Raw genomic sequence first — 25,841 nt, 5'->3', positions numbered from 1 at the left:
TTAATATAGTGCCTGGCAGTTAATTATGTAAATGTTTTTACTATCCTTCCTTAATTTCTTTGTCCCCATAACCATCATCAAACCTTCCTCCAATATCATATCCTTCTATTTCCCACAAATGATTTAGAATGTTGTATCCTTAATACTTATATAATATAGCAGATCTGATCTGCTGGACTAGAATATCCTAGAACACTAAGGGGTGTATAATTTGCTAGAATGATCTATGAAAGTCCTGACTGGTCTCCTGTGCAAAGTGTCATATGGAATCTACCATCATTCTTTAATTATCTATAAGAACTACAAAAAAATAAGTTCTGCTCACTCTTTTTTGGTGGCAATGAATTGGAAATTAGGGAATGGCTGAACAGAGTGTGGTATATGAATATAATGTAATACTATTGTTTTGTAAGAAATGATGAGCAGGCAGATTTTAGAAAAAGCTGGAAAGACTTACAAGAACTGATGCTGAATGATGTGAGTAGAACCAGGAGAACATTATACACAATAATAGCAACATTGTGTGATGATAACTATGATAGACTTAGTTCTTATTAACAATACAGTGATTAAAGACACTTCCATAAGACTTGTGATGCCATCCACATCCAGAGAAAGAACTATGAAGTCTGAATGCAGATCAAAGCATATTATGTTCACTTTTTAAAAATTTTTTTCTTTTTCATGTTTTTTCCTTTATTCTGATTTTTTTTCTCACAATATGATTAAAAAGGAAACATGTTTACCATGACTGAACATATATAACTTATATCAGATTACTTGCTTTTCTAGGGGGGGACAGAGAAAAAGGGAGGGAAAAAAATTGAAAATCAAAATCTTACAAAAATGAATGTTGAAAATTATTACATGTAAATGAAAAAATGCTAATGAGTGAAAAAATAGCTTTGCTCCTGTTTTTGAGAATCCTTCTGCCTTGGAATTTTTCCCAGCACTTTTTCTTCCTTTAGGTTTTCAGGAAGGGAGTGGAAGAGAAAAGAGAGATTGCAATTAAAGGGAGAGAAAGTTTTAATGTGAAAAGATCCATTCAAACAAGAACCATTTCCATAGTTCTTAAAGATTATGGGGAAGTGATTTCTACTACAGGATCCAAAGTTCATCTGATCATCCCTGCTACAGTAAAATGCCATTAATTTTTCAGATAAAAGGTGACTTACAAAGGGAATGATTGAACAGATCTTGTTGAAAAAATGAAGCAAAATTCTATAGTGCAATAAGAAATTATATAAGAAGTATTCAGAGAATCCTGGAAAGATATATAAAATGAGCAGAACTAAGAAAAAATTGTACAAAGATCAGCAATGTAAATGAAAAAGGACAACTAAAGAATACCAAACTCTGAGTAATTGTAATAACTAATCTACCTCCAACATGAGAACAAGGAAACATGTCTCTTCCTTTCAAAGGAAAAGTGTGAGATTATAAGGACCCTACATTATAAAATAGAGTTTTTGCTTAACTATTTTTGTTTCAGGGACAAGTTCAGCTTTTGGAGAGGTGGCCTCTCCAAAAATGGCTATGATATTAGATGAAAAACTTCAATGAGTTCTATTTTTAAAAAGAGAGAACAAAAAAATGCTTTATAAAAAAACTATAAATCAATATATACAAATTAACCTCATATACAACAATCTCGTAATTGTAATTGTGGATATGTGAGTTAAGAATTGTAATAATGCCTATATAACATTTTAAGGTTTGCAAAGCATTTTACAAGTATCTTCAAAACAATTCTGAGAAATAAATACTATTATTCCCATTTTACAGTTGAAGAAACTGAGGTTGCCTGAGGTTGAATGACTTACTTAGAGTGGCTCATCTAGGCAGAAAGAAGACTTTAGGTCTTCCTGACTCCAAGTCCCGCTCTCCACCCACTGTGCCACCCTGCTGCCTTATAAACTAAAAGTATGATGTGTTTTAAATACCCATTTGTGCATAAACACATATCCATTCATACCCCATGGGCACTATCTTATGGCTTAACTGAATCCAAACTTTATTTCTCAAAGCAGAGTAGATTATTTTAATGGCATAAGTACACAGAAAGAGAAACTATTATAAATAGCTAGGTGACAAAGACTCCCTGGAGTCAGGAGGAACTGAATTCAGATGTGACTTTCAGACACTTGATTCTTACTAGCTATATGACCTTGAAGAAGTCACTTCACACCAATTGCCTCACCTCCCCCCCCCAAAAAAAGAGAAATTACTGCTCTTATATTTGAATGTTTTATATTAGTAAATATACTAGAGAGATCAGCCTTGATTTGGGGTGGGGGGAACATTGTTGAGCATTATTTCCTGTAAAGCAAACATATTCATATATAAAAGTACTGCAAATATTTTAATAAATGTTTCTCTTAGGTAATATTTGCCTGTTCAAATAATAAATTGAAATATTTTATGGAAATTTGGTAGCAACTTAACAGATGGAGTTTTAAAAACTACAATATTTAAAATAAATTACAAACATTTCAAATTAAAGGTTTAGAATTGGAGATGTGTTTCCTATTAATATTTTCTGTATATTAATGAAAATATGCCCCAGTACAATATATGTGTTTAGATGATTTTAAAACAACCACCTTGAGGAAACTTTTTGACAACATGTGCAAGGAAAGGCATCAATTTTTAAAGTTAATCAGTTTATTTCACATATATAACCTATATAAAATTGTTTACTGGCTTAGGGGTAAGTGGGGAAAGGAGGGAGGTAAACAATCTGGAACTCAAAAGTTTATAAAAAAATGAATGCTAAAATTTGTCTTTACACGTAATTGGAAAAAAATACTAATTTAAATTTTTTATCAGTTTGCCTATTCTAATGAGATATTTTAGAAGTGAATGTGAAAGGTCTGAAAGGAGGGGGTGGGGAGTGAGGGGGAACAGAACACATACGAGAAAACAGAACTTGAAGAAAAGAAGACCTGAGTACAATCCCACCTCAGATATTTACTAATAATGTGATCCTGGAGAAGTCACCTGTCTCTTAGCCTCAGTTTTCAAATGTGTAAAATGTAGATAATAATAGTACACAACTACAAGGTTGTGAGATTTAAATGAGGCTATATATATATATATATATATATATATATATATATATAATTTTGCAAACCTTAAAGTGCTATTTAAATGTCCATTATCATCATTAATATTATTATACTTCAGACTTTATATACCTTATATAAACTTCAAATATATTCGCTTCAAATTAACTTTATACTATGTGTTGGACAATGTCCTAAGCTCCATGAATACAAAGAAAAGCAAAAAATATTACCTGATCTCAAGGAGTTTACATCAAAAGGGAAAGCTAACATGAAAACAGTTCAGCTATGACTCCAGTATGGAGTCAAAAAGCCTCAGACACTTATTTGCTAGGTAACTTTGGATAAGTCACTTAACCTTGTTTACTTTGGTTTCCTCATCTGTCACATGAACTGGAGAAGGAACTGGCCAACCATTCCATTATCTTTGGCAGGAAAATGGGGGTCAAGAAGAGTCAGACATGAATGAAAAGACAACAACAACAAAATATGCAGAAATAAGACATTGACAGGACAAACTGGGGGTAGTATCATAAGGAAGACTAAGATTAAGGGGTACTGGGAAGGTCTTCTTGCAGAAGGTGGGACTTTAGCTGAGTCTTGAAGGAAGTCATAAGGAAAATATAAGGAGAGAGAAAATTCCAAACATGAGCAACAGTCAGACACTGGCTGTCTTATACAAAAGGCAGGAAATAGATCAATATCATTGGGTCACAGTGTTTGTGGAAGTGAATTAAGTTTGATGTTTATCCTTCATTCTCAACGAAGACCATGGCATCAGGGAAGTGATGCCATGACAAGCATATGAACTGAATCTGAGTGTGGAGTGCTGTGTTAAGTCATTAGTCTCATTTGCTCCTCCAGAGCCATCTAGGTCCAGTGACCAGATATGAATCAGGACAACTGGAGATGGCCTTGGATACAAGGCAATCAAGGTTAAATGACTTGCCCAATATCACATAGCTAGTAAGTGGCAAGTGTCTGAGGCCAAATTCAAACTCAGTCCTCCTGACTTCAAGGTTTATCCACTGCACCACCTAACTGCCTGGAAAGGTAGAAAGGAGTCAAGTTGTGAAGGGATTTAAAAGTCAACAAGGTTTTTATACTTCCTTCTGGAGAAAGGGAGCCATTGGAATTTATTGAAATAAAAAGGGAAAAGAAATACCACAATTGGACTTATATTGTTTATTTTTTATTTTTTATGAGGCAATGAGGTTAAGTGACTTGCCCAAAGTCACACAGCTAGGCAATTATTAAGTGTCTGAGGCTGGATTTGAACTCAGGTCCTCCTGACTCCAGGGCTGGTAAGATTTGGCAATTGAATGTGGGGAGTATGAGAGAAGGACTTGAAGATGACACCTAAGTTGCAAATATAGGTGACTGAAAAGGAATGTTCGTACTCTCAGCATTAAAAGAGAAGTTAGGAAGAGGAAAGCTGTAGATGTTTTACTGACATATAGATCATAAAAGAGATAGTATTTAAAGAAGATCAATTCTGCAATTGATACCATATCATTTCCAAACCAGCCATCTTTTTATGTGAAATTCATGGTGCCATCATTGGGAGAACAGGGGGATGAATGGTCAATTAAGTCTTTGGGAAGCTTCCAATGACTTAGCTATTATGATCTGGGGATGTCCTATATGTCTGTGACCCGGACTCCTGACAGAGAGACAGAAAAACAGAGAAAGTGAGAGACAGACAGACAGACAGAAAGAAAGACTGAGAGACAGATGAGACAGAGAGAGATCCTGAGGGGTGTCTGTTTTATTCCAAGTGTCTGAATTTATTTCTATAGTTAGATTCTGAGCTGCTCAATGGTTTGGTCACAGAATATATATAAAAGAAGGCCATTTGGCCTTTAGCAAAACTTCAAATCCCTATACATTCTATGTACAAGTCATTTTAAAATGACTTTGTCACTTTGTCTTTCTTGCCAATAGCTTCCTGGGAGAACTCTAAGTTCTCTCTTTATCTTCTTTTCTCCAGCTTAAAAAAATATTCCCAATTCCCATATGGCATAGTTTCTAGAACTCTCACCTTTTTTTATCTCTTATAACCATCCTCTAATTTTCCCATGTCTTTCCTAAGCCACTGTCTAGGCTAGAAATAAGATGATAAAAATGAGAGTACCTGCCACCAAAGAGCTTATATATCAAAATATCATCCTAGAATGTTGCTTGGATGACTAAGTTGCCCACAATCACACAGCTAGGATATATCAGAGGAAAGATTTGAAATAGGCTCTTTTTGACTCCAAAACCAATTCTACTCTTACAAATAAATATTTTATATATTTGAAAAGAGAGATTTTTAATCTTTCATGCATATATATATATTTATATAGATAGATCAATTTTAAACAAACATTTTATTGTAAAAAATAAATTTGAATTCTTGATCTTAAAAAGTTGCCATAGTCTGTATTGAGATCTCTAGCTCTTTTTATTTGTTTAAATTCCCTATCATCTGCACATTGGTGGCAGGAGCACTGTGGCTGTCCCCCCCCCCCCTTTTCTAGTTATTGCCTCCAGTCCATCATTGGACATTACCATTTTTATCTTCTTTCTATGCTCTTTGTGGTCTGACAATTACATCTCTTCTGCTTTCCCTCTACCCTTCCATTTTTAGTTCAAAGCAAACGTGATCTGATCAGTAAGTCTCCAGGCCAATATGTTCTTCTTAGCCTTCATTATAAGCAATCCATCCTGGCCAAGAGTCCGTCATTCCTACACCTTAAACTGTGGTCCAGAAAGCTAAATCCTGTTCTCCAATATAATCTTCTTAGCCACCTGTTCACTTCCCTTATCTGCCTTTCTCTTTTAAAGAGAAGCAATGATTTTTCTTCAATCAGCAGCAAAGATGAAAACACCACCTGCGCCACCAAATCCTTCAGTTTCCTGCTGAGGCCTTTGTAATCCCTAGAGATTATTTCCATGCGCACAGCTTTTTCCTAGAGTTTTCTTTGCATTCACACAGACTCAGTCACCAAAAAGCAGAGTCTTTTTGTTACTCCCATATACCCTGAACCATAATTTCCAACTCTACCTTTCTTTGCTGTTACCTCTGGATGTTTTTCTCTTTTTCCTAATAGTAAGAAAAAGCAGGAAACAAAACTCCACTTTATTCTCAATGTGACTTGTGATGTACTCAGCATAACTTGCCTTCCAAACCTACTTGGGGGAAGATAAAGTTATCCTTGGGTCTTTAGGTCATTCCCATAAGGTATTAGGTTAACTGATACAAATCAAAAGTATAGAAAGAACCCAATAACAACCATGAATTACTCTCAAATATGAAGAGTAAGCTGATCTAATTGTCAACATTATAGCTTTTAAATGAGTAAAATCAATGATATTTCTTAGTTGAAATAAGAATGTGATTAGAGAATAAAAAGCTATCCATATGGAAATATTTTCAAGAAAATATCATATTTATTAGCAGTACAAATATTAACCAAAGCTATCTGTTTAACATAGGAATCATAGATTGTTGTTTTGTTCTTTGCCAACATGGAACCCCAAGAGACAGTAAATAGAAGCTTATTTAATGTGATACCTCAAAATAGGTACAAGTCACATTATTGCTTCAAACAGAGAAGAGTCTGGCTCTAAGCTTGTTTCAGGAAATCATGAACATAAATAAGCTTACAGAAGATAATTGGTAGGCTGTGAACAAGACTAAATTAGGACAAAACTGTAAAAGAATTTCTACATTGTCTTTTGATTTGTTGTGCTAATCCTAAAGGGAATTATGTATTGACATGGGTGGCTCAACCTAAGGAATTCTTGCAATTAGTCCTCTGCTTGGAAAGTATAAATGATGCTACTTGTTTTCTTGCAACTATATTCTCTAGTATTAATGTGACAACTGAATTATCCTTTTATTTTTGCACTTCAACTGGGGAAAACTTTATTGTCCAGGTAACCCCAAGGCTATGCAACGTGCCACTTTGAAGGGTTTATCTCCATCAATTTTGTGTTATACTGAAAGTGAGCCTTGTTTTCAGAAAGTTTCTATGTCTTCTTTCTTCTACTGTATGAAGAGCTTGCCAAGAATGTTCAGACTTTGAGAACTTTAACATGAGACTCTAAGTGCTTATGTTAGTACAGAAGAAAGATAATTGAATTTGAAATTAAAAAAAGCAATCTAGTATAACCTAGGATAGGAAATAATTTTCTGGAGTCCAGAAGATGTGTGTTCAAATCTCCCCTCATTTATTTACTGACTATGTGATTCTAAGCAATTCAATGAATTCTTTCATCCTAGGCTTTCTCATTCAGAAGATGAAGAGGTTTAGATTCAATGGTCTCTATGATCCCTTCCAGCTCTAAATCTCTCCGACTTGTTTTTGAATCCTGCCTCTGTTATTTACTACCTATATGACTAAGAAAATATTTAGCCTCTCTGGGTTTTCTTAACTACAAAAGGGAGAATTTATAGCTCTAAACTTATGGTCTTATGAAATGCCACCTTCTCACAATCCTCTCCCCAATTCCTAAAATTTGAAGAAATATCTCTCTGCTATGAACTACCAATTTGCCACAAATATCATTATGCTATCTTTTCCTCACCCTTCATTCAAATTTCCAGAATAGGACACAACTATCCTTCAAGTTATTCAGGTTCACAACCTTGCTGTCATCTTTTTTTTTAAGACTGGGACTTTTCATATCATTCAAGTTGGAAGTGCAGAAGCTCCTTACAGACCTAGTCCTATTCCAGTCAGCACAAGAAACTTGCTCAATTTCTTACTTGTACCAATTTGTTTCTCCATAGACAACAAGGTGTCTCCCTGCTCCTGGGTCAGTTAAGTGGATAGAGCATTGGACTTAGAGGCAGGGAGTAAGCTCAAATCTAGCTTTATGCACTTACTAGTTATATGACTGGTTGGTCACTTAAACTCTGTCTGCCTCAGTTTCCTCATGTCTAAAATGGAATTAATGATAACATATTAGGATTATTGTGACAATCAAATGAAATAAAATTTATAAAGCACTTTACAATTCTTAAAGTGCCATGAAAATGCTAGCTATTGTCAGATCTGTGGAAAAGGGAGAAGTTTATTACCAAAGAAAGATAGATAACATTTAAAAAGAAAAAATAGATAATTTTGATGACATTCAATTGAGTGTGTTTTTGCACAAACAAAAACCAATGCAACCAAAATTAAAAGGAATGCTTTAAATTGGGAGACGATTTTTACAACTAGTGCTTCTGACAAAGGACTCGGTTCTAAAATAGCACACTGAATCAAATGTATAAGAAAACAAATCATTCCCCAATTGATAAATGGTCAAAGAACATGGAAAGGCAACTCTCAGATGAAGAAATTAAAGATATCATACCTCTCAGATTGGCCAATTTGGCCAGAAAGGACAATGATCAGTGTTGGAAGGGATGTGGGAAATCTGGGACACTAAACATATTGTTGATGGAGCTGTGAACTCATCCAACCTTACTAGAGAGCAATTTGGAATTATACCCAAAGGACAATAAAAATGTGCATACCCTTTGATCCAGCAATACCACTACTAGGCCTATACCCTGAAGAGATCATGCAAAAGGGTAAAAGATTACTTGTACAAAAATATTCATAGCTGCTCTGTTTGTGGTAGCAAAGATTTGGAAATCAAGTGAATGTCCATCAGTTGGGGAATGACTGAAAAAATTATGGTATATGTAGGTTAAGGAACACTATTGTTCTATTAGAAACCAGGAGGGATGGGAATTCAGAGACACGTGGAAAGACTTGCATGAACCAATGCTGAGTGATATGAACAGAACCAGAAGAACATTGTACACCCTAACAGCAACATGGGGGTGATGATCAACCTCGGACTTGCTCATTCCACAGTGCAATAATCAGGGACAATTTTAGGGTATTTACAAAGGAGAACACCACCTGTATCCAGAGAGCAAACTGTGGAATTAAAACGAAGACCAAAGGCTACTACCTTCAATTTTTTAAAAAAGTTATCTTATGTACTACATAATTTTGCTATTTCTAATATTTTATTTTTTTGTCAAGGATATGTTTTTTTCTCTCAACACATTCAATTTTGATCAATGTATAGTTGTCTTCTGTTGGGGGGAAGGGGAAGGGGGGAAATTGTAAAATTTGAAACCTTACCAAAAATGATAGGTAGAAACTACAATCATACATAATTGGAAAACAAACAAAATATTTTTTAAAAATTAAAAAAAAGAAATTAAAGCTATCTATAGTCATATGAAAAATCATCCTAAATCATTATTGATTAGAGAAATGAAAATTAAAACAACTCTGAGGTACCATCTCACACCTATCAGATTGACCAATACAACTGACAAGGAAATCAATATTGGAGGGAATGTGGGAAAACTGGGACACTAATACATTGTTGGTGGAATTGAAAACTGATCCATCCTTTCTGGAAAGTAATATGGCATTACGCCCAAAGAGTAATAAAACTGGGCAAATCCTTGGATCCAACAACACCCCTACTAGGGATACTGCTGAAGAGATCACAGAAAAGGGTAAAAAAAACCCACATGTACAAAAATATTCATAGTAGCTCTTTTCATGGTGGCAAAGAATTAGAAATTGAAGGGATGCCCATCAATTGTTCTATAAGAAATCATGCAGGACAGGACTTCAGAAAAGTCAGGAAAGACTTACATGATGCTGAGTAAAATGAACAGAACTGGAAGAATATTAAATACACTAACAGCAACATGGGGCAATGATCAACTTTGATGACTTGTTCATTTCAACAGTACAATAATCACAGTCCATTCTAAAAGACTTGTGATGGAAAATACCATTCCTATCCAGAGAAAGGGAACTGTGGCATTTAAATAAAGACCAAAACTTACTATCTTCAATTTTTTTGTTGTTTTTGCAAGACAATGGGAGTTAAGTGATTTATCCAAGGTCACACAGCTAAGTAATTATTAAGTGTCTAAGATGAAATTTGAACTCAGGTCCTTCTGACCCCAAGGTTGACTTCAATTTTTTTTAAGTTCTCTTATGTATTATGTTGTGATTTTTCTTTCTACTGTTATTTTCTTCTGTTTAGAAATGATTCTTAATTCATAACATGATTAATATGGATCTATGTTTAGCATAATTACACATGTAGAGCCTTTATTAGATTACTAACCTTTAAAAAAATTGGTGAAAACTACCATTGCATATTGTTGGGAAAGAGATAAATAAAAATATTTTTAAAAAAGAAAGAAAATTCTAGTTATTATTATCACTAACACCTTACTTAGAGCAGGCATCCAATCCCCTTAACTCTCTGCAGCTCAAAACTCCCAAACTCAAGAGGTCTGCAAGTTTTAGCCTCTCCAGTAGCAGTAATTACAGACCTGTGCCAGCACCCTGGGATGCCAGCTTCAACTCTTTACTCTCTCAATCTACTTTTCCAATCAATTGGCAAATCTTAATTCTTTCTACCTCCTCAACTCTTGATTTGTCCTCTTCTCTCAATTCATGCAACTATACCATTAGTTCAAGGTCTCATCATACCACACTGATCTCACTGAATCAAGATTCTTTTGATTCCAGTCCTAAGTATCACTCCATAAACTCCAGGGATTACTCTAGGATCAAATATTATTTCACCTTTTATCTCATTCTTTTTGCTCTCTATTTTAATTTGTTATAAAATATTTATAATACAAATATGTACAATAATCATTGTATATATGAAATTATTAATGCATATGTAATTAACATATTATTGGAAATAAGAAATTATGCATATATTGATATGTATGATCAAAAATTTCTTTTGGGCATGAATCGTGGTCAAAAAGTTTCTCTTACCCCCAATCTTGTCAGTTACTTGAAAAGTAACCTAGGGGGCAGCTAGGTGGCGCAGTGGATAGAGCACCGGCCCTGGAGGCAGGAAGTACCTGAGTTCAAATCTGATCTCAGACACTTAATAATTACCTAGCTGTGTGGCCTTGGGCAAGCCACTTAACCCCCAGTTGCCTTACAAAAAAAAAACAACAACTTTAAAAATAAATAGTAACCTATAGGGATGGGGTGGGGGCGAGAGCAGAGACAAGATAGCAACATGGGACAGGAATTTCCAGACTCCTCCAGAACACTATAAATACCTTAAAATCACAACTCTAACCAAATTCTAGAGTGGCAGAACCCGCAGAAAGACTAACAATTTTCCAGCCCAGGACAACTTGGAAAATTTATGAGAAGGGTTTGTTCCCCTGGGGTTGGAAGAGGCTGAAACACAGCCAGGGCCCCACAGCACTGGAGCAAATAACCTCCAGCCTTCCAGGAATAGCCTGCAGGGGTTCCTGGGTCCCTGGGGGTTCCTGAGTTCATGGCAGTGGAGCGATTTCCAAACTTCTCAGCCCAGGGATCGCCAAGGACAATTTGCAAAGTCAGTGGGAAAACTCTGCTGCACCAGAGTGAGCAGGGAGCCCAGCACAGCTCAGGTCTCAGTAGAAGCATGTGTGGAGCCACCTGGCAGCTGTTTGCATATCCCATGGACTGTCAGGAGAGTCTGACAAGGTGCCTCTATGGTCCCTAAGACAAAACTCTGTTGCTTTTGTCCACACTCAGATCCAAGTCACAGTCTGGGGACCATAGTGAAGCAGGGACTCTCGTCACAGCTCCAAGGAAGAAGAGAGTGTTTGTGGTCATCCACAGATCAGAGCACAGGCCAGGAGAGCAGTGAGAGTCTCTCATAAGACCTTGAAGGAATTAAGGTCCATGGGGAGGTGTCCCAAAAACTCAACAGCTTGGGAAGAGCATTAAAACTAGATCATAGACTGGGGAAATGAGTAAACAACAGAAAAAAAAGAATTTCACCATAGATAATTACTTTGGTCCAAAGGAGGATCAAAACACACACTCAGAAAATGATTAAGTCAAAACTTCTGTATCCAAAGCCTCCAAGAAAAATCAGGCTATGAAAGAGCTCACAAAAGATTTTGAAAATCAAGTAAGGGAAAATTGGGTAGAGAAATAAGAGTGATGCGGGAAAATCATGCAAAACAAATCAGCAACTTGGTAAAGGAGATTCCAAAAGAATACTGAAGAAAATAACATGTTTAAATCAATGGAAAAAGCAGTCCAAAAGGTCAATGAGGAGAAAAATGCCTTAAAAAAGCAGAATTGGCCAGATAGAAAAGGAGATAAGAAAGCTCTCTGATGAAAATATATGTAAAATGGAGCTAAAGGAAGCTAATGACTTTGTGAGAAATCAAGAAACAATAAAACAAAACCAAAAGAATGAAAAACTAGATGAAAATGTGAAAAACAACTGGCCTGGAAAACAGATCCAGAAGAGATCATTTAAAAATTATTGTGCTACCTGAAAGTCTTGACCAGAAAACCCTAGACTCCATTTTTAAAGAACTTCTCCAGGGAAATTGTCTTGATATCCTAGAAGCAGAGAGTAAAATAGATATTGAGGAAATCTATCAATCACCTCCTGAAAGAAATCCCCGCCCCCAAAAAAACTCTCAGGAATATTATAGTCAAATTCCAGAACTCCCAAATCAAAGAGAAAATATTGCAAGCAGTCAGAAAGAAACAATTCAAATATTGTGGTGCTATAGTCAGGATTACACAGAATTTAACAGGATCTTCATTAAGGGCTCATAGGACTTGGAATATGATATTCTGGAAGGCAAAAACACTTGGAGTACAACAGAGAATCAACTACCCAGCAAAACTGAATATCCTCTTTCAGGGCAAATGATGACCATTCAATGATGGTGAATGATCAAATGATGGTCAAATGATGACTAATTCAATAGGGGACTTTCAAGCTTTCCTGTTTGACCAGATCTGAACAGAAAGTTTGATCTTCAGGGGCAGGTAGGTGGCACAGTGGGTAGAGTGCCAGCCTTGGAGTCAGGAGTACCTGAGTTCAAATCTAGCCTCAGACATTTAATAATTACCTAGCTGTGTGGCCTTGGACAAGTCACTTAACCCCAATGTCTTGCAAAAACTAAAGAAAAAAAGTTTGATCTTCAAGTGAAGCATGAGGAAGATGGATGGGAAGGGCAACCAATAAGGGATTTAAGGATGTTGAACTCCATGTATTCCTACATAGGAAGATGATACTGATACTCATATGGACCTTCTCATTTATTAAGGCAGTTAGAAGGAATATATATATATATACATATGTATGTATATATATATATATATAGGCAAAGAGGGAACTGAATATGAAGGTATAGTATATTACAAAGATGGCATTAATGGGTGAGAAAGGAATGCACTGAGAGAAAGGGAAAGGAGGGATATATTGGGTGAAAATTTTCACATAAAAGGCAAGAAAAAGTTTTTGCAATGGAGTAGAAGCAGGGAAGGTGAGGGGGAATGAGTGAGCCTTCATTCTCACTGGAAATGGCTCAGGGAGGAAACAACAAACACACTCAATAGGGTGTAGAAATCTATCTTACCCTAGAGAAAAAAAGGAGAGCAAAGGGATGGGAGAAAGGGGCCAGGGAGAGGGGAGAGGGAGTGTAGGTGATAGAAGAGAGAGAAGATCCTAGGAGAAGATAGTCATATACAACACATTTTTTTTTTATTTTGCAAGATAGGGGGTTGGGTGGCTTGCCCAGGTTCACACAGCTGAGTTGTTGGGTGCCTGGGGTCAGATTTGGGCTCAGATCCTCCTGGGCTCTATCCACTGTGCCAACTGGCTGCCCCTCAACACACTTTTGAGGAGGGACAAAGTGAAAGGAGACAGCAAATAGAATAAATTGGAGTGTGAAGGAATAGAATGGTGGGAAATAGCAATAACAAGTGTGGGTAAAAAATATTGAAGCAACATCTCTGGTGGACTTATGATAAAGAATGAGATCCATCCCAGAGACAGAGATGATGGTTTCTGAACACAGACTGAAGTACATTTTTTTCCTTTTTCTCTCACTTTATTTTTCTTGAGGTTTCTTTATCTTTTGGGGGGAGAGGGGATTATGTTTATTTTTACAACAAGACTATTATAGTAATGTGAAAATAAATTAATTAAAAACAAATATTTTAAAATTTTTTTATAAAAGAAAAGTAACTTGTATCATCAGATGCCAAGAATCACAAACATTCCTTCACAGATATTCCCACTAAGAAACTTTTTTGGTATTCCTGAAGTAAAATGGGTTAGCAATATCAGAGCAGTTCTCAATCATCTGAATAAGGATAACTCTTATTTGAAGAGACAAGTACTGACTGACTAGGGCAAACTCCTTTGGGACAGAGATTTTCTCATTAAAATCCTATCAGAGTAGAATTAACGGCAAGAGTGAATTCTTTGCTCAAATGGATCACAAAATATACAGAGCCTCTTGAATGAGATCTATGATCACTCAAAAAAGGTAAGTCTAACAATTCACATGGTAAAAAACAAGATCAAGAATGCTCATTTTCTAAATCATGATATGCAGTTGAATGAATATCTCACTAAGCCAATTCATCAGCACATAGCCCTTGGACAAGCATTGAAGTGAGAAAATGAGTGAGACCCAAATCCTAGAGAAGGGAGACAATGGACTTGATTATATTAAGGAAATTATACAGCAGTTCTGTGGGATCTATAGGCTACCACTCGTAGTGGGTGATCATGACATGATTCTATAATAGTCTTTTCCTAGTTCTGCTCAATCAGTCAATGGAAGGAACAACATGAAATATTAATTAATCTTCTTGGAACTTATAAAGATAATCATCCAATTTAATGATTATTTTGTTAAGCATTAGCAAACTTGATTTGCCCATAGCTTTTTGACCAAGGTTATTAGAGAATGATACAGGATCATCAACCACTTTAATTGAAATAGTCCTTAGCTCTCTTATGGAAGTGCCTACCATGCCTTCCATACCATGGAACTATACTTTTATTAGAGTGCCTTTCTCCCCACATATAGGTTAGCAATTATATTACATGAGATCAGAGTAGAGGAAATAAGGAAGAAATATCAAGTAAGCAATAGGGTGGGCAACTAGGTGGCACAGTGAATAAAGAACTAGACTTAAGGTCAAGAAGATCCAGCTTCCTGAGTTCAGATATATCCTCAGAAACTTGCTAGCTCTTTGACCTTGGACAAGGTACCTCACCCTTTTTGCTTCATATTCCTCATCTGTAGAATGAGTTGGAGAAAGAAATGACAAGGGGAAGCTAGGTGGCACAGGGGATAAAGCAATGGCACAGGGGATAGAGCACCAGCCCTGGAGTCAGGAGTACCTGAGTTCAAATCCAGCCTCAGACAATAATTACCTAGCTATGTGACCTTGGACAAGTCACTTAATGCCATTGCCTTGCAAAAACCAGAGAGAGAGAGAGAGAGAGAGAGAGAGAGAGAGAGAGAAGGGAGGGAGGGAGGGACGGACAAACCACTCTATATCTTTGCCAAGAAGACCCAAATGGAGTTACAAAGAGTTAGACATAACTGAAAGGACTCAACAACAGAAACTTAACAACAGCAACATTGATGAGTTGCTTAAATGGGAAATGGGAAAAGGCAAAAACCCTGAAGGCACTGAAATATTTTTTTTGAAAATGATATTCATGGTGCCTTAAAGTTTACTAAGCACTTTCCTCACAAAAATGTTTAGTACAAGTGTTGTATTTTAAAGATGAGAAAACAGAAAATTAAATAGGATAAGTGACTAGTTGGTGTTCATAGTAAATGTTAGAGCATGTATTTGACACAAGTTCTCCTGAATCTAATTATTTATACCGAAACATGCAAGTATTATTATCCTCATTTTGCAGATGAAAAAATTTAGTCTCAGACAGGATAGGTGATTTACTTGAAATTACACAACTAAGGGGAAGTTAGGTGATGCAGTATATAGAGCACAGGCACAGGGAATAGAGCACTGGCTCTGGAGTCAGGAGAACCTGAGTTCAAATTTGGTCTCAGACATATAATAATTACCTAGCTGTGTGACCTTGGGCAAGTCACTTAACCCCACTGCCTTGCCAAAAAAAGAAAAGAAAAAAAGAAAAAGAAACTGCACAACTAAGTCTTGGAATCAGAAGGTGAATATAGGTTTTCTGACTCCAGGTCCAGGATTCTTTCACTTTATTGTGCTGCCTTTCATAGAATGAGAAGCAGATTATTGTTGCTGACCAACTCTTCCTAGATGATATATTTTTGTAACATGTATCCTTTTGGCAGTCTGAGGAAGCCATGGAACCCTTCTCAAAAAATAATGGTTTTTAATGCATAATGTATTATACTCAGAATTACAAAGAAAATTTTAATTATATTGAAATAGTGCCAAAATATTTTAATAAACTCACAGACCCAAAATTAAGACTCCTGGTATATAGCACTTTTCTTTTAACTATATGGACAAGGTAATTCTGGTACTCATTGCCTTATTGTGACTGGAGCTCTAGAAACTTGCCCCCTTCCACAATCTGAAAGCACAAGACAATTGTTTCAATCTTCCATACTCTAGGCATTCTTTGCTTTCATCCCAGCTATTGGGATGAATCAAGACTCATGAAAGACTCACAAAAAGATCTTTGCTTGAAGGGTGGCTAGGTGGTGCAGTGGATAAAGCACCGGCCTTGGAGTCAGGAGTAGGTGGATTCAAATCCAGTCTCAGACACTTAATAATTACCTAGCTGTGTGGCCTTGGGCAAGCCACTTAACCCTATTTGCCTTGCAAAAAAAAAAAAAGATCTTTGCTGACATATTTCTATTGATATGAAATACAGAAACAATTATTTACATGGATTTGGAGTCTAATTTTCCTTCTTCCCAAAGATGGAATGGACTGTTACAAGGCCAGCCCTTCCTTAGTCTTAGGGCTTATACTCTGAAGCTGCTGTGTGTCCTCTTGCAATACAGGTGGCAAAGCACAGAAATTGATAACTGAAAAGAAGTCATGCTGTGAAGACTTTATTTCCATTTTGAAGGTTAGTAAGTGGGGGGGGAAGTGAAATCTAACAGATTCTTTGATCAGATGTTAAAAATGATGTCATCTGTTACATTCAGAAATATTCAGACCTTTTATAATGTTTTATCTATCTTGAGTTTTAGCTTTAAATTCTAGATCTGGACGTAAGTCAGATAAATCTTATCTCCTTTGTGTGCAAAGGAATTCAAAGATGAAATTACCAGTATTTCCAATTTGCTAAAAGTTGAATGCATTCCATGTTCAATATTTTTTAATAACTACAGTAAATAATAGGCTGTTCTGAAGTATAATAAATGATCACTTCTAAATTTTAATGATAACTGGCCTTAGTTATGACTCTTCCAAAAGCAATAGCCAATTAAAAAAAAGATCATACCTTCAATATATACATATCATTTTTAAGACTATAAAGTTCTGCATTGAGTCCATTCATTTAATTTATGGAAGTATGAAAGCCATTCTAAGTAATTTTTTATGAGTTTGATTCTCAGCAACTACATTATGTTCTTTCAGTACCTCCATTTCCCAATTTCCATTTCTGTTTGAACTCTTAATATTTTCTTTTCTTCATTTCATTATTGATCTATTTTGTAAGCAAATTCATCTGTTGAAAAACACTAGATAGAAATATAGATTTTCATCTTTTAAATATTTCCCAACTTGGAGACTACAAACTCACTCCATTTTAGATGGTAACCATATTTATTTCGAACTTACTAATGAAAATAAATCATTAAGTGACCTTTAAATAGTAATAGATATGGAAATGGCATACTAAGAATTCTGATTGTATTGCTTTTCTGCTATTTGCATATTATTAAAGTAATTTGCATTCTAGTATATTTGGAAATTCCTATAATTGTGTTCCCCTATGCTTCCTCTATTTTCAATATTGTTTTTACTTTGTAAATAAAATGTGCATTTGCAGCATAGGTATGTACTTTACCTTTTATGCAAAAGACTGTAGAACTATCACCAGTCAACATTTAGAAGAAAATCTCTAGCCACTACACTATTAGCACCTACTTTTTTATTTTAGTTCAGTCCATTTGAAATTTCCAAGTGCTTTTAATTTTCCTTTATGTTTTCTCATTATAATTGTCTTAATAAATCAGAGCAAAATTCTCAGACACAGCATTTGCAGTTCACTATCTTTATATGTATGTATGTTGATTCACTAGCTAAATCACTTAGGGAAAAAAAATTCTATTTTGGTCATCTTTTTCCATCCTCAGGAAAATTTTCAATGTTTTGAATTTTGAAAGGAGATATGGAAAAGAATATGGCTTATTTTTACAATAACAAACATAAATAAGTTGATTTGGAGACATAAATATCATGGATATAGTGCTGAAAGGGACATTACAAAACTCATCTTATTCAGCACTCTGATTTATAGATGATGAAACTAAGGTCCAGGGAAATGAAGTGCCTTGCCCAAAAGAGATTCAAATCCAAGTCTTCAATCACCAAAGCCAGCATTCTTCTCACACTCTTTTATTCCAGAGTGTCTCCCAAGAATCAGAAAGACCTGATTTCAAGTCCTTCCTTTCTCACATACTAGCTGTCTAACTATGGATGCTACTTAATCTCTTAGCTAGGAAAAGAGAAAATTCAGGAAAAACATGATGGCTTTCTGCAAGTACACAGTTCTCACTTTGTATAAATTTACATTATACAAAATTGAGGTTTATGAAAAAATTCTAAAAAGGCATGAGAATAATAGAAACATGTATGAAGAGAGTTTGAGGGGGGAAGGATGCCTGAATTTCATTCCCAACAATTTGTGGATTTGACAAACATGAAAGGTTCAAATAAGTGAGTAAAAAGATTGTAAAATTACCACTGAACTAGAAGTAGATGAAAATTATGTGGAGGTGTTGATTGAGTTTTGTAGACTGTCAAATGAAGATCTGATTGAGCTGCAAAGATTTCAGAAGAAAGGGAAGCTTCAGAACTTGAGATTGAACCAAAAAAAGTTCACAACAAAACAATTGGCAAAAGCATTTTCCAAAACTAGGATGCTAAAGAATTTTTGCTGGAGTTGTGAACTGATTAAACCTTTCTAAGTGTTTTCTGGAGAGCAATTTGGAACTATGCCCAAAGTTCAATAAAACTGTCCATAACATTGATCTAGGTCTATATCTAAAATATTACTAGTTCTATATCCCAAAGATATTCTCCTAAAGGGGAAAAAGGCCACAAGCCCAAAAATATTTATAGGAGTGTTTTTTTTTTTGGTTGTGACAAAGAATTGGAAAATCAGGGAATTCCCACCAATTGGGGAATGACCGAACAAGCTATGCCACAGGAATGTGAAATCATGAGGGATCAGACTTTAGAAAAGCCTGAAAAGACATCCATGAACTGATATTGAGTGAAGTGAGCCGAGCCAGCAGATCTTAGTATATATTAACAGCAACATTGTGAGGTGGATCAACTATGTTAGATGCAGTTCCTCTCAACAATTCAATGATCAAAGACATCCCTTAGGGACCCATTATGATAAATGGCATCCACATACAGAAAAAACACAAAAATCAACAACAGCAAGAGTCCCCCCAAAAAACAATGAAACAGATGATGAAGTTTGAATGTAAAACAAAGCATACTGTGTTCACTTTTTAAAATACGTTTTTTGTCTTTTATTACTTCCTCATGTTTTTTCCCTGAGTTCTAATTTCCTCTTTCACAACATGATTGATATGGAAACGTGATAAACAGGAATGTACATGTATAACTATTACCAGGTTCTTCCCTTGCCATTGGGATGGCAGAGAATAAGGAGAATATGTAGAAAAATGTGGAACTCAAAAACTTGCATGTGGATGAATGCTGAAAACTATCTTTGTTTGCAACTGGGAAAGAAATAAAATTTTTAAAAAAGTAAAAAAAAAGCATTTTCCATTTGAATTAATTTTTTCTTATATTGAAAAGATGAATATAAATACTTCATGATTTTTAAAAGTCCAAATACTAGGGGCAATTAGGTGGTGTAGTGGATAGAGCATTGGCCCTGGAATCAAGAGTACCTGAGTTCAAATCCAGCCTCAGACACTTAATAATTACCTAGCTGTGTGGCCTTGGGCAAGTCACTTAACCCCATTTGCCTTGCAAAAACAATAAAAAAAATAAAACGTGTCTTATGTACTACATAATTTTGGTATCTCTAACATTTTATTTTCTACTCAAGGATATGATTTCTCTCTCAACACATTCAATTTCTATCAATGTATAGCAATGTATAGAAACAATGTAAAGATTATCAGACTGCCTTCTGTGGGAGCATGGGGGAAGGAAAAGGAGGGTAAGGAAAAAATTGAAAATTCAAAACCTTACTAAAAATGATAGGTAGAAACTGCTATTTTATATACATATATATATATATATATATATATATATAATTGGAAAACAAATAAAATATTAATAAAAATGCATTGTTAGAAAATTGACTAGGCCAATCTGGGATCAGTGAGGGATAATAGATAAATAGCCCAAGTGTCCCATTGGTACTCTTAAAGTGCAAATATACCTAAGATGAAGGCTTTTTAGGTTTTTTGTTTTTTGTTTTTTGCAAGGCAAGCAAGGCTAAGTGGCTTGCCCAAGGCCACACAGCTAGGTACTTACAGTGTCTGAGACTGGATTTGAACACAGGTACTCCTGACTCCAGGGCCAGTGCTTTATCCACTACACCACCTAGCTGCCCCAGAGGAAGACTTTTTGGCACCTATGGAGAGCTTAGAAAAAATCATTAACATGTGCAGGTTAAGAAAGTATAGATATATACACGGCAGAGGGACTACACAGTCTTTTTTAACCTGGAAATCAGCAAACATTACAAATTAGGACTTGATTTATTGTTTTGTTGCCTGTCTAGACTTTAAAAAGTGATGGAGAAAATATGCAGATTAAACTCAAAAATATGTCCTGTGTTCATTCCCCCACCCCCAGAGTGTTGTTAAACATTTGCCAGCATACTCCTGTGACCAGTTCCTTTGACTTATAGTCATATGATGCGGATTTACTTCAATTTATCATGTACATGAACTATCTTAATGTACAACATCTCATAGACTGGGCATTATAAAATTTTCATTTGCTTTGTTTTTCTAGTGTACGTGCTTAAACTAATCCCTTTTACATTAGTAATCTGAATTTCTAGCCAAGGTTAGGGCATTTTTGTATATCTTTGAATATGTATAAGGATACTCCTTCCCAAATGATGAAGAGAATGACGATATTTGTGAGAGGCAGAGTTGTTTCTAGATACTCTGAGCCAGAATTTCTTGGCAAAAGATATTTGTGGTTGCATCCTTTCTTCAAATTGGACTCCAAGAGGGCAGGAAAAAAGAGAAGAGAAAAGGAGAATAAAGGAAAGAAGAGGAGAGAAATAATGAAGCAGAAGAATTCTGGGCTGAGAGAGAGATATTGTATTTTCTTCTCTGTTTTAGAGACAAAAATTGTAATTTAGACAAATGTCATAATCCTTTTTTCCTGTATTCTTCTGATACTTTGTTTTCAAGCAATATATAAGAGCAAGGGGAAAAAGTATCTAGCAAACAATTAATCTTTTAAAACAGTTAAAACTTCTCTTTTATTTATATTAATGTTGTACTAGTCTGCTATGCAATCCTAGCTAAACTACTGTCTCCAAGTTATCTTACTAGTTATAGTTATACATAGTTATACACCATAAATTCCTAGTTATGCATCATAAATTACTCAAAACTACCTTGTATTAACAAAGAATCTAGTTAGGATACTGTAATATTATAAGTTCTTAAGGTAAATTTTTAATTTTTGTAACTTTTACCTCCTCCAGACACATGCAGGAAGGAACACAATGTAATGAATGCATTAAACCACTCCTCAGTCCCTCCTGGTGCTGCTCTATCTAACCCATCGCCCTAACTCCTCTGTACAGGAGGTGGGCAACACTCCCTTTAAAAATTCTGCTCAAAAAAAAAAATTCTGTTCATTCTCTCCAAACTGCTGAACTCAATTTATCTTAACTAATTAACTCTTCTACTACTTGCAGCTGTATTCCTCTTCTCCATTCCCTCTTTCCCCCTTAACTGTCTTTGATGTTCACATTTGTAGCTATTTCTATCTTTGCTTAACTTTACTACTTCTATTAAAATTCACTCTCTTTATCTTGCTTTCTTCCTAAAGAACTCTCTGAATCAACTTGAATTTTGTTTTGCAGTAGCTTGTGAATTAACATTTATAAACTTTTCTTATACTCTTGAGTCAGAGAACCTTGTGATTTCTACACTGATAAATGAACTAGCCCCCCCATCCTTGCAAGCTCCCCCCACCCAGCAATTATCCTTGTTCCAATGTGGGGGGAGGGAGGAGAGAAAGGAAGGGAGACACAGAGAGAAAGAAGGAAAGATTTTGAAAATTTGAGATGTAAGGAAGTCAGTTCCTTATGTTCCTTGATTCCCAGTTTGCTTTCCTAGAGACTTTGAAGAAATAATTTCCCCTTGGAGTAAAATCGGGACTCTCTCTCTCTCTCTCTCTCTCTCTCTCTCTCTCTCTCTCTCTCTTTCAGTTTCAGTTGAGATCTTGTATTATTCTCCTTAGAACTAATTCACTCTGAAATTTTTCTAAAATATTTTAATCTGTAAGACTACTGCAAATTCTGTTTACTTTTGGTTAGATAAATGAATTTACTCACTATTCATAATTTGTGATGGTCTTCTGGAGTTGGTGGGAAAGGGTCAAATTTCACTTGTAGGTATAAATCTGTATTACCCTCCTAAGTGACCAGAGAAGTGGCTTGTATTTTGAATTTATTATATACCCAGACTCCAACAAAAAGAGCACTTTTGTTCCCCTCAAGACAGCAATCATAGTCTTCCTTAGAGAGTTATAGACCAGATTCTGGTACTAATATTTATGCTTCCTTCAAGCCATGTTTTAGACAACCCATGTAGATATATACACATATATCTTTTTTGAGTACATACATTTTCTATATTAATCTGAATTTCATTGTGATATAGTAGCAGAAAAGACTATAATTTCAATCTACATGAGGAAGATAACTAATTTGAGGACCGTCTTTAAGGCTGCATTTTGTTATACTGAATAAAATTGTTTTTTAAAACAAGTCAGTGAGTGACCTGATGTAAAAATGCCACCACTACAACTGAACTAAACTTCCCTCTTGTGAGAGATTATACATCCCCTTGGATAGATCTATTAGGGATTAGCACAAAAAAAAATTTCTAGTCTTATGTGATCCTCAAATTTAAATAAGAGTCTTAATTTTGGTCTGTGTAAAGTAAGAAGGATGCCAGAATAGACCTGCTAGGGATTATTACTTAAGAACTATCTCAGGACAGCTAGGTGGCATAGTAGATAGAACACCAGCACTGGAGCCAGGAGGACCTGAGTTCAAATCCAACCTCAGACACTTTATAATTACCTAGCTGTATGACCCTGGGCAAGTCACATAAGCCCATTGCCTTGCTAAAATAACAAAAACTATCCCAGGATACTTCTTAGTCAATTAGGTTCCAGTCTTGAAAAGTTGATTTGAGACCCTTTCCTTCCAGTCCAAAATGATTACACACATAGAAGGATACAGCACCTTCACAACTTCAGACCTGTGGAAAAGTATCCAAGCAACTTGGCCTTTACAGCTGACATTAAGAGGGGTCATCTCTTGTGGAGAGGGAATTTGATATTACCACCACCAGATAACTAAATGCCCTAATTCTTCTATCTTTTCTCCCATAACCAGGGGATATTGTGAGACTCAAATGAGACAATAGATATAAAGCTCTTTGTTAACATTTAAGACCTAAATAAATACTAGTTATTAGTATTGTCCCACTGGGCAAAAGCAAACTGGCTTTCCTCCCTCTCTCCTTCCTTTCCTTTCCTTTCTTTCTTCCTTCTTTCCTTCCTTCTTTGCTTTCTTACTTCCTTGTTTCTTTCCTTCCCTCCTCTCCTTTTGTCTACAAAGTATCATATCTTTACCTACAGGTGCTTTGCCCAAAGTAAAATATATTTTGTTCACTGATAACTCCCAAGATATCTTGGAGTTTATGGGCTAGATTTCTTTCTTAAGGAGCAGGACTTAAACTCAAATCACTCTGGCTCTCATTGATTGGCCAACAATAGGTCCCAGTCCAAGACTCACTTGTTCTTTATTTGGGCCTTGAAGGCTCAGACTGAGTGTAGAGATTGTTTCTATTTTGGTCAGAAATTCTGAGGGCCTTCTCCCAGATTGATGTTTTTTTTTAATTTTTTTTTTACTAGGTAATAGAGATCATCCTTTGTCTCATTTTTATCTAGCCTTAATCACTGAGTGGCCATTGCCTCAGTCAAAATGACTGGGAAAGACCTTAAGTTAAAAATGCCAAGGTCTCCCCTTACATCCAGGCACATCTGCAGTTGTCTTGGCCCATATCTGGCCACTGACCCCAGATGGTTCCTGAGGAAGGAGTGAGACAGGTGACTTTGCACAGCATTCCCTCACTTAAATGCAATTCACTTGCCAGTCATGGCATCACCTTCCTAGTGTCATGGTCCTCTTGTAGAATTTTGTCCTTCATTCTAACAAACAGCAACAATGATTATCCTACAACTCTTTATTCACTGAACCTTTTGCTGTACTTTTACTGAACTCAAGTAATGCTTATAGTGCAATACAAGGGTGTGCTGGTAATTATTTAACAGTCAGACTCTCCAGAAAAAGGGAAAAAAATGTATGCTTGCAAACTTTATTTTTAATATGCTTTGTTTACACTTTCTTAAATCTAGACAGTTTTGTCATTTAAACATTGATATGTGAATTTCTGAGGTGTAAATGCTCACTCTGAAAACCAATAGAGCTAGATAAACCTTATCTCTAGTCTGAAGAAGCAACCCTTATACATTTGTAACCTGGGTACTTCCTCTACAAGAATAGCATTCCTCTCCTCAGTGGTTACAGTTATTGAAGACCTAGAGAAGAAGGTTCTTAGCACCAAAGTTCCTCATACAATGGTTCAACATCAGAAGCCAATATGGCTTTATTAGTTAAATTATCAAATAAAGATATTTTACTATATGACTTTTCATTGTACTTTAAAGTCCACAAAGCCTTTTCAACTGACTTGAAATCAAAAGTTCCTATAGGTTATTCATAATAGATGTGTTCCTATTTTTCTCTTTGGCTGTCTAGTGTTTAAGTAGCACAGGGGATACACATAGGCAAGAAATATTAAAATAGGGTAAATATTTAGCAAATATAAGATAAAAGTTTAGTAAATGCATAGCAAATATTTGATAAATGATTTTTCAATCATTTCATTTATCTATTAATGAATAATAAAAACTCTTCCACCCTTTTATTTATTTATCCAAAGAGAACCTGTAAGATACCCCTTCATTCCTTCATTTCTTTTTGTCTTCTAAATTTATATTGATAATTTCAAGATTGAAATTCCTATAGTAATATGCTCATGTATGTTATTCATTCATTTTATATTTAAAATGTTCAATTTTTACTACACTTTTCTACCATTTTATTACCATAAATGCAGAAGTGCCCAGGGAAGAATTTTCCATGTTCTCTAAAGTGTAGGAATGCAGCAAAGTACAAGGTGAAGCAATACCAAGAGTAAGTGGCTTTGGTCAAATGTGTTCCCTAAACAAGTGACTCATTACTATTTTACTTAGTTTATATCCTCTATTCCCATGGACATTATTTATGGAAGAATTAACCTTTATGGGAGGAGTGTTTTGTAGATACTTTTCTTTTCTATATCATTGTAGTAAATGCATGTGCTGAGCTAATTTTGGCTACTGTCTGACTGTTAATGAGAGATACATTGATGGGCTTATGAACTATAGTTTTAGCCCCTATAAACTA

Source organism: Macrotis lagotis, chromosome 4 (assembly GCF_037893015.1).
Source record: "Macrotis lagotis isolate mMagLag1 chromosome 4, bilby.v1.9.chrom.fasta, whole genome shotgun sequence".
In the NCBI taxonomy this organism is placed as follows: Eukaryota; Metazoa; Chordata; class Mammalia; order Peramelemorphia; family Peramelidae; genus Macrotis; species Macrotis lagotis.
This window is presented reverse-complemented; position numbering follows the sequence as displayed.